The 8,973-nt window shown below is 39.9% G+C and overlaps 1 long non-coding RNA gene across 1 annotated transcript; it reads right to left on the bottom strand.

The window, feature by feature from the left end:
- Positions 1 to 4,339: 4,339 nt before the first annotated feature.
- On the bottom strand, positions 4,340 to 8,538 carry LOC135577442 (uncharacterized). The gene is made up of 2 exons (XR_010469239.1): positions 7,930 to 8,538; positions 4,340 to 4,490 (listed from the first exon to the last, which is right to left on the bottom strand). It is a non-coding gene; the product is annotated as an uncharacterized LOC135577442 (long non-coding RNA).
- Between the last annotated feature and the right edge of the window lie 435 nt (positions 8,539 to 8,973).

Raw genomic sequence — 8,973 nt, 5'->3', positions numbered from 1 at the left:
TCATCAGTGCAACTATTAGTTTAGGCTGAGTCTGTATCTGTCTGATGTATGTAGTGCCGTTCTGTTACCTCTGCTGAGAAAATGAAACATTATTAAGCTAGGATAAAGATATATAATAGCTCAACAAAATGAAACATTGTTATGTGTCGGCATGTTTGTTAGAATGTGTCCTTTGAAATAGCTAACTAGTCTCCAGAGTAAATCACCTGCAAGCAGACAATGATAAATGGGAGCTTGCGTCAACTCGTGGAGTTTAAAATAAGTTCAGTGCTACAATAGTGCAAACAAGATTTCTGAAGAGCTGTATGCTTACGTATATAATCTATTTGCAGTAGAAATATAGTGGGAAGATTGTGGTGGAAAATTAATCATAATATTAGTTGTGATGAACTGGATAGAGGTTTTCCACATCTTTCTCTTTCTGAACCCTATTGTTCCATCTCACATAGGAAGTTTATTGATGGATTATCACGGAGATAACTCAGTTTGTATTGACCCTATGGGGCTATCTAAACACCAAATTACTTTAGGAATAGATCTTTCTTAGGTAACCCTTAAAAGCAATAACTGAAAGTGTTGAAGGCATCCTGAAACATTTTGAAATGATACAACATTTCTCAGATAATTTCTACTCTCTGCTTTCTTTTAGTAATATAATTAAATGACACCAGTTCCAAGAATTATTTATCTTGAATTTTACAACATAAACCTTTCTGATGCCAGGAAAAGGTTGCAAAGTCTGCTAAGTATAGTGAAATGTTAGTCCAAGCCAGTGAGAAGAGGTAAGCACTTTAGCCTTCTGGAGATTAATTAAATTAATATTGGGATACATTGACCAAACTGAGAAGGGATTTATTTTTTCTATTTTTTTTTCCCTTCCATACTATTGAGTTACTATTTTTATGTACTGGTTTGTAAAACTATTTTGGAGGAAGTTGAAAGTTGTTTTCAGAATGAGTCTATTACAACTCTTGCCTAGTGTTTCTACATCTGCACTGGAAGGAATATAGGGTGGAGTGTATAAAATAACCATTCCTCTTAAGGTAATCCGAATCATTACAGTGAATCACAAACACAATTGGCATCAACAACAGTGTCTTGCAGCAAAGAGGGTTGTTGTCTGTAATGTATGTGAAGTCCTTCCTTCATTCAGCACCAGTAAGATATTTGTTGGAGGATATTTTTAACTCAGTCTGTATCTTCCCTTAAAGAAGACTGGAAAAAAGTCCAGAGAAGATGTGAACAATTGGAACAATCTGAAGAATGTTTGGCATAATTATTTTTGTTTGGTCTAAAGAAGATTGTGGAGAGACGTGATGACTTACTTAAAGTATGTCCAAGTCTTCAGCATGTTTTCTTTGTTCACTGAGTAGGCTGAAATGTTAGCAAAGTTAGGTATTAGGAAAAGTTCTACCAATTTGCACTACTATTATTGAGCTCTCACTTTTTAGGGAATCTGTAGGACCCCCATCACTGGCAGTTTTAAAGTGATTTAGCCAAACAGAACTGAGGTGGATATGGCTTCTGATGGCATCCTGGCAGGAGAAGTTGGTGATGCCTTGAGAAACTCTTCCAGCCCAGGTGTTAGTGATTCTACAACAATGTTCCTAGAAGAATAAAAACCTAGTCCTTTATTATCAATACACTGACCTCAGTGGTCTTACTGTTGTTTTGGATCTGAATACAGTAAGATTTGACATGGTGCTCTGCATTGTGAGTGAATCTCAGTAGTTTTACACTCATGTACCTCTGTTTAAAACTAAATGATACTGAAATGCTATCTAGGCCTTGTCTTATCTGATTCTGGCTAGGAAGAGTTCACATCCTTAGGTCATGCTCATCATTACTGAGCAAACATGACTCAGGCAACAGCAAGGTCCCTGCTGAGATCCATCATGGTTTTGTCTTTGCTGAGAGAAACTTGTTCAAGCCCCTCTGCATTCTTGCTTCCTCACCACACACATGACAGCAGTTTTCCAAACAAATGAAGTACCAGGAGCCCAGAAGGACAAGCATCCAGGTGGGGCACTGAGGGAGAACAACACCAGCTAGGTCTTGGGGTAACAGTAGAGCTCCAGGAGACCCCATACACTGTACCCATTTTGAAGAGGTTGACAAGAGGTGTGGGAAAAGTGCCAATATTGAACCACAACATTTGGTGGACAGCTGGGAGAGCTGTGCTTTGTGAGTGTGAGCTAAAGAACACAAAGAGAATTACATTGAACTACACACCTGTTCACCTTCAAAGATGTGGTCTCAGAGACTTGGGAGCTGACTAAATCATAGCCAGATTTTGGAAACTGGGGAGATACAAATAAAAATCTTGGTAGAGGGCCATGGACAGTCAGTGCTGCCAGACATTTCAGTAGTTCTCTGACAAGAGCTTTACAAGAAATTAATCCTGTGTACAAAATAAATGCAATCCTAGTCATGTGTGACTCATGGTTTTCCCACAGGAACAGGCAGTATATTGTGTGGGGTTAACTACTTAAAAATTTTTATGTGTGTTTTACTCCTGCATTTAAAACACCAAAAATGTCCAAAAAAGACAGTGGTTAACAGGGCACTTAAGAGATATTATAACCCCTCCCCTGTCTTTCTGGGCAGTAAGATTAGATGCATAAATAGTTATTCCAGTAAACAGTGCAATTCCAAAACAATCTGTTAGAATTTGTCCTTTTGCCTGTGTGGAGCTACACTAGGTTGAGAGAACACCATAAAAGCAAGGTGGAGTATGACACAGTTTCCTGGTTTTATCATGACATTTTTTAATAGATGCCATCTCTGCCTTGTGGGAATGTGTCTCAGATTGTTAGCAATCTGTAGTAAGAGTAACCCTTGATAGAAATAACCTACAGATACTCTAATGTAGTTATTGCCTGAGTATTGTCTTCCCTACTGCACTTGTTTACTTGAGTTATTTCTCCTGCCAGCCTGTGGAATGGGGTTACCTATGTCAACCATCTGCTTTCCCCAGACCTTCTGTGTTTCCTAGATTAGTGGAAGTGTGTATGTTTTTCTGGTGGTGTTCTGCTACCACACAGTTACTACTCCTCACACCACAGTTTCCAGAACACTCTCAGAAGGTGATATTTTTCTCCTTCTAACTCACATCTAGAAGATGCCTGTGGGAAAGGAACCCACAAATCAAGGAAAAAAACCCAATTATTTATGAGTGGTGACCTGGAAATACTTTTTTTACTCCACCCTCAAGATCACTTTATCTGTTGATGTCTTGCTAGAATTACAACTTACAGTGCAACATTTAAGTAAATCTATGGAAAACTGTATGTGGAAATGTAGGGATGGGTGGAGGAAGCATTGTGTGAAAGGAAGAGCAGTGTTCCTCGGAACAGTCTCATAAAATGTACACCGAGTTAAAGCTGTAGGCTTGCTCTAACTTAATTATAATCAATAAAAGGCAGGTTGTGCTTTCACACACGAGGAACGGTTGAAGTGAACAGGCAATAGAATTTGAGCTGTGATCTAGCCAGTGTGTCCTGCCTATCTCAGTTTCAGAAGGTTTTGATTACCACAGTTTTATTGACATTACGTAAATATCCTGTGTACATAAGGTTTGGGACAGCTGTAGGGATGGATGAACTATGGCTAAGAATTGCTGGTGGCTCCCAAGGAACACAGGCTTTATGCAAGCAGTAATGCCATTCACAGTTGCGAGTAGATGCCGAGAGTCAGCATCCAATAAGTTACTTAATGGCAACAATGAGATCCTGTCCACACCATTAAGTACTTGCTAATGCTGAGATCTGTCTAATCAGAGTGCGTTTTAAGATTCAAATTGATATTTGCAAAAAGAGGAAATGGAAATTAATTCTGAGATCTTCACAGTAGGTTTCTATGGTAAGCTTTTTGTTCAGTTGAACAGATGGACAGGTGACATTTATTGGCAACAGTGCCAGCTAATGTAAAGATTATACGAACAATTACAGCATTCTAAAGTAAAGGAGGACTTGAGAACAAAATTTCTAGATCTGCAGACCCTCTTACTCTAAGTAGTATTTGTCTTTGTGATTTCGTGATTGCCTAATCAAATCTCTATGTTTAGAACCTGTCTCTTATTCTTCCTTGAAAACTAATACTTGTGATAACCAGTAAAAGTCATAACTGCTTTAATAAATAAAAAAATATGATTTGCTGATTCACAATATCATCTTTTTAAAATGGAAAGTGAACTTAATGTAACATTTGTGCAGTATCAATCCATCTCTCCTTTTTTATTCTTTGCTCTTCGGAAGTTTATGGTTGCTACTAGTCTGAATTGTTTTGCAATTTGCATGTACAAAATATGGCATTTGGACCACATTCCTGACTACCTGTGGAAATTTAACAGAATCATGCATTTATATACTTCGGACCATTAATTCCATTTCAAGCATTTGACTTGACTTTTTAGCTGATCCATTGGTATTTGTGGTGTGTTCTGGAGTCCCATCCATGTCATATCCATACGTTCTTTCTTTATCAGTGATCTGAAATAAGATATGAAAAGTCATAACTTTTCTAGCTATCATGATAATGAAATATTGCAAGGGCTATCCTGTAGGAGTAAGGCAGGGAAAGACAAATATGTCTAAGGCCATAACTCTTCTTTTTTCCAGTATCTATGTGAACCTGCACTATCCCACTCCACCCCTGTGTGTCGGCCCGTATGTTGGTACAAACACACAGGGATCATGAGATACTAATCCAAAGAGAAGCAGAATTTTAACAGGATCAATTTTCCAGTATACTTGATGGCGTACTTGTGTTGATGTAAAAGAGGGAGTGTTCCAGAGGCATGTACAAAAGTCCAAGGGCACTGAGCAGGTTGGGCAGTTCATGTGGCAGCACTCCCGGCTTATGGCATTTAAATAGTACATGGCATTAGCGTTCAAGAGGCAGCATGACAAGTAGAAGGAATTATTGTTTTAGCATTTTCTGGCTTGGCAGAGACTAATATTTTGCCTGTTGCAGTTTTATGCTGATAAATTAAAATGAATTAAGTTATGCAGCAGACACACAAATGTCTCTTAAAAACCACATTGAACTGGATTTAAGTTAACTTCTAAAACTGGGAATAATAGACAGTATGGTGATCCAGTCACACTAACAATGTAGGCCCTGATAGCAGCCAACAATATTTATCTCACATGATAGAAAGTATTGAATAACTTCAGTTATTCAGAACACTTCAGTCTGTCTGCTTACATCCTCTACTGCACAAATAGGGGCCGGGGCTGTGCACTCAAATACTGGGAGCCAGGTTCAAACATAAAAAGCATTTCATGAGAAACGCTCAGTGGGTAGGAGACCTGTGGAGCTCCTTGCCAAAGTATGCTGTGAATACAAGAGATTTCCATAAGTTCCCAGAAAGAGTGGACAACGCTTGCAAGAGAGATCCATTGAGGATTACTGAAGAGACAAACCATAACTGATTGGGAATTTCCCTGAGCAGAATGTAGCGTAAGAGTGAGAGAGTATTTGGGGAAATACAATTGCTGTTTGTCATCCTCTTTTTCTTTTCTGTGCATCTACTTATGGTCACTGTTGTGCCTGGTGTCCAGGCCAGTGAACCTTTCTTTGAAAAGTGTGTTTATTTTTCCTGGTTTTCAGGCTCTTCTGAGACAGAGGCTAAGCTTGAGTTAGCCAGTTCGTCAGCTGCTAATATGGCCAGGCAGTATTAGGTTCCACTCCAATGTTCTCCAGTGCTCTTCTGTGTTTCCTCCTGCACACCTGGCAGAAATGCATTTTGCTGAAGGAGAGGACTCCTGGAGCAGCTCCGTGCTCTCTGAGGAGAACACGTGTGTCATGTGTCAGCAGGACCTATGGGCTTGGCTGGGAAAGCACAGTCAAATCCCACAGCAGCGAGTGCAGTAAAGCTCACAATTTGAGAGGGGTGCTGGCACTCCTTAACCTGTCTTTTCAGAGCTCCCTGTGTTGTAAGTTATCTGATGGAGCATAGAGCAGGTCTGACCACATACCTTACCACTGGTTTGAGAACAGATACTGTTACTTTTAGCTTGGGGATGGGAGAGTTAGAAATGCTGAAGGAGAAAATATGTCTGTGTTCAAAGCTGGATATCTCCCAGCTCCCTAACATGGAAAGGATGTGTGTCTCTGGTTTTGAGCATATATGGTCATAGTTTCAGTGTCACCCATCTTTCCAGCTCTATTAAATACTGTTTTACCATACTTCAAGTAGTTTGCAAATTGCTTTTTTTGGGAATTTCTGCCATCGTCATTGAGGTGAAAGGGGACTACTTTTATCCTCTTTAGGGATTATTTGTTAAAAACCCACAGAGTTTGGAACAATCTGTGTGATTATTTTATCAGCGAGATTGTGGTCCGTCTAGAAGCAGAGCCTAGTGTCCACAAAGAAGTGAGTTTAGGAAGAAGTATGCTTGTTGGACAGAAACTTCAGAAAACTATTTGGAAACTCCTCATGCTAAGGAAGGATGTGAGGATAAGATGCACACAGCTGTGCTGAGTCACACACTTTCCACACAGACAACTCGTCTGTTCTTGCAGTGTTTATTCAGTGTGACAGAATCCAGCCTCGTCCCCTCCCAGCATCTCAGCACACCTCCCACTACCTGCATGATCAGGGAAAAACCACAAGCTCTATCTGATGTTGTTATTTGACCCAAAGTAGCAGAGGATCACACTATCAAAAAAAGCTAGCATTATGACTAAAAGTAATAATTTTATTATTCCATCATTACATTTTGAGAGGGAGTTCTCTTTCTGTAAAATAACTGTTTGTGGTTTAATTATTCAATTTGTGATTGAATTGCTTAATTTCTTTCTAAATTTAATGAACTACATAGCCATAATTTTTATTCACACTTAGAAAATATTTTTTTCAACTTAGCTTATACTTCTTAAACATTTAAACTCCAGATACATAAGTCTCATGTGATTTAAATGCTGACTATGACAATGGTTAGTCAATGTGCATTATAGAAGTGAAGTGAACAGAGCTGTTAGGGTTTGTAGGTTATCTGCTACACATGCACAACAGCCACTTCCACTGCTAAAGTGGTGAAAGCGAGAGGATGGCAAGGACAAAAAAGGTGCTTCCCTCTGCCTTGCTGCAGGGAACTTTGCTGCAACACATTTTTCCTGTTCCCTTTGGGGTCTTCCTTTGGGAGTGGCAGTGGAAACTGATTCCACACAATACTGTACCCCAACATCCCTGTCCGCATCTCCTGAGCACAGCATGGCAGTACAGGAGTCCACCACAAATGTGACGCTATTACTGCAAGGCATGGAATCAGGAAACCTTTCCTTTTCCACTCTTTTTGCCTAAAACCTTTCAGTGTCTTTGGGGGAAGTACAAGATGAAAGCAGGATTTGGATTGTTAGTCAGCCCCTAACATGATGAAAAAGCAATTAATTCCTTCAGGGGGGGTGAAATATTTTCTTCTGAAAGCTGTGCATATTCCCGTTATGCTGGATTGCACCAGTCCCAGGCAATTTTCAACCCTTCGGTGGCTAGGTGACCACTCCTTGCAGTGAAGTGCTTCACCCCAACCCACAGGACAGGCATAACAATGCTCAGTAAGAAACAGTTCTTCACCTGCTTCTAGTGAAGGAAAATCCTCCCTGATGGCCAGTTGTTCCCAGTTCCAAAGTAGTAGTGCACCTGGCAGAAGCCAGGAACTCTTATGGAGGCTCCAGGTCCCTGTTCTTGCAAAGGTCCTGGCTCAGTGTCTGCTGTAAGCCCAGGCTTGTCTTACACAGGCACAGATCCTCCTGGCTTCTTTCTGCATTGCTCTGGCAGGGTGAGGTTGGAGATCTCCTGCCAGATATGAGGGATCTCTCTCAATCTTGGTCATGAACTCACACCCACCAGCTTCCTTTGTTAAATCCAGTAAAATTCTTTTACACTATACCTAATAATGTTACATTTAAACAATGTAATCTTACCTCTGTATAGTCTTCTAGCAGTTGATGAATGTCTTTTTGCAGAACAGTATGAAGGACTGAGATGCAAGAACAGTTCTTGCGTTTTAATTGCATAATAAGTTCTGCGTGGTTGTTAGATGTGCTTGATGTATCATGATTGGGTTTGATAGCAAATTAACTAGGAGCATGGGCATGAGAATTAAGGAAGTCCAAATGTTCCACAAATGTTTGCATAGTGAAAGCTATATTCCAAGGGCTACAAAGTTAATTCCTCATATTTAATTCAACACATCAGTTGATGATGACAGTTTCAACACTAGCCTTATTGCTGTGCATTTTCTGCAAAATGAAGTGTGATGCTTTCCTACCTATTTTTGTCTACTGCAACAGAAGGAGTTTTGAAAGAAATAAGATGTTGGATTTTATTCTCCTCACTGTGTTTGGTTTAGTTTATGCTTTGGCAGGAAAGCTGGTTGATCTGGTTTTTCTAGGATGGAGTCATTACTGTATTACTTTTCCTGACCTAGTGACAGATCTCTCTCTCTATTTTTTTCTTTTAGTTTTTTTTTTTTAGCATGTATATCATTACCTACACACTAAAGTAATTGAAATATGAATAAATTACCTCTATTTATAGGCATATATTACATTTAAAATATGTAATTAAATACTCAGTACAGGTCATAGGAGGCTACAGTGAAGTATTGTATGAAGACTTGAAGGATTTATGAAAAGTAATTATGTGGTTCAGGGTGAAGACCTGTTCCAAAGAGCTAAAATTCATGGTATCTGGATTGTGACTCCCTGAAAGGAGTGTAGCCTTGTTCCTGTCAGCCTCCCATGCTGGGCAGAGCAGCAGGAGGCAGCCCCAGTGAGCTTGGACATGATTGCTGGTACCCTCTAGGTGAACTGCAGGTACAAGCTGTCCATGCTGTAGAAAAAAACAGCTTTCTTGGGCCTTTTGAGAGGTATCTGTATCCTCTTGTGGAAGAAGAGAGGTGAAGACGAGTTGTATGAGGGGAGCCAGGGCACAAGGTGTCCTGCTGTCTCTGTTCTGTAAGAGCC

This window comes from Columba livia, chromosome Z (genome assembly GCF_036013475.1).
Source record: "Columba livia isolate bColLiv1 breed racing homer chromosome Z, bColLiv1.pat.W.v2, whole genome shotgun sequence".
Lineage (NCBI taxonomy): Eukaryota > Metazoa > Chordata > Aves > Columbiformes > Columbidae > Columba > Columba livia.
This window is presented reverse-complemented; position numbering and strand designations above follow the sequence as displayed.